This window comes from Echinops telfairi, unplaced genomic scaffold, assembly GCF_000313985.2.
Source record: "Echinops telfairi isolate 266 unplaced genomic scaffold, ASM31398v2 ScPeMD7_27;HRSCAF=92, whole genome shotgun sequence".
In the NCBI taxonomy this organism is placed as follows: domain Eukaryota; kingdom Metazoa; phylum Chordata; class Mammalia; order Afrosoricida; family Tenrecidae; genus Echinops; species Echinops telfairi.
This window is the reverse complement of record NW_022103924.1, coordinates 1,032,873-1,034,063: the sequence shown is the minus strand read 5'-3', so window position 1 is coordinate 1,034,063 and position 1,191 is coordinate 1,032,873. Positions and strand designations below refer to the sequence as shown.

At 34.7% G+C, this 1,191-nt stretch overlaps 1 protein-coding gene across 4 annotated transcripts in view; it reads left to right on the top strand.

The window, feature by feature from the left end:
• The window catches only part of ZNF510 (zinc finger protein 510), a 52,650-nt gene that overhangs the window by 35,641 nt on the left and 15,818 nt on the right, over positions 1 to 1,191 (top strand). The gene's annotated exons all lie outside the window — the stretch shown is intronic.

The following is a 1,191-nucleotide window of genomic DNA, read 5'->3' as shown; positions in this document are numbered from 1 at the left end:
TGGCTTTTGGAAGAATTGTGTTTTATAACCTGTAAGGTTTGACCTAGCTCTGGGTTGTTAGATGAGGGAAAGAAGTGCTGTGTGCGCAACTGGTGTCAGAATAGAAATAGAACAAAGGGAAACAATTAATTTCTTTTAAATTTGACTTGCTTGCTCTGCCTGGGAAGTGGGGATTTGATATATTAGCACTCATTTTTAATTGAGTCATTTGTGTCTTTGTTGTAAGTTTTTATTATATTCTGAATACTGGATTCTTATTAGAGTTTTTTTAATTTTGATGAAGTGCAGTTTATTTATTTTGTTGCTTATGTTGTAGGGTGGTGCAAAGAGAGCCTGTATTGCCCAATCACCCTTGACAGATCACAGAAACCTGGTGGATTCGAGAGTTTCAAGTTTCATTTTCACATGAATGGGAAAGGAGAACTGGGGTCCTTCCTCCAAATGCTGGTCTCTCAGTTTCTTTATTCTCCTAGAATATTGTTCACAGGCTGAGTGAAACAGTCCTTTCTGACAGACAAAAATCTTGGAATGATAGGGCCAAGCTGGGAAAATAAAGATCTTATGTTACAGAACTTCCATTACTTAAGGACCCTAAATATTGAGGAGACAGGTCAGGTATGCAGGCTCTGGCTCTCAGTGAGGAGAGGAAGTAACCTCAAATAAGAATTGGGTCATTGGTTTATCTAGTACCCATGAGAATTCCTGCCTGGACACAGTCACAGGCTACTCTGCGAGACAAGTTAGGGGGTTCTGCTCAGGGTCACAGCTATAAAGTATTTCTAGCTTAGTTAGATCTAAGCAAAGCATATAGTGATCTTAACTATATTATATATCCATCACAAACTGAAAGCAGATTGAGTCTTCATGTCCCACCGTATCACTTGTACTTTTGGACTCACTTCTAAAAGAATCATTCTAAAACATAAAATTATGAAGATTTATTCCTGATTTCTCCTAAGGTTTTCTGACTTTAACTCTCATACGTAGGTTTAAAAATCATTTTTGAATTAATTTTTTATGATTTTGCTATGAATTTACATCCAAATTCATTCTTTTTCTTTTTTTTAATTTTTTTTTTTAATTTAAATTAGCTGGATGTTTGTTTTTTTTTTTAGTGTATTACTTTATTTATTTATTTATTTTTTTAACATTTTATTAGGGGCTCATACAACTGTTATCCCAATCCATACA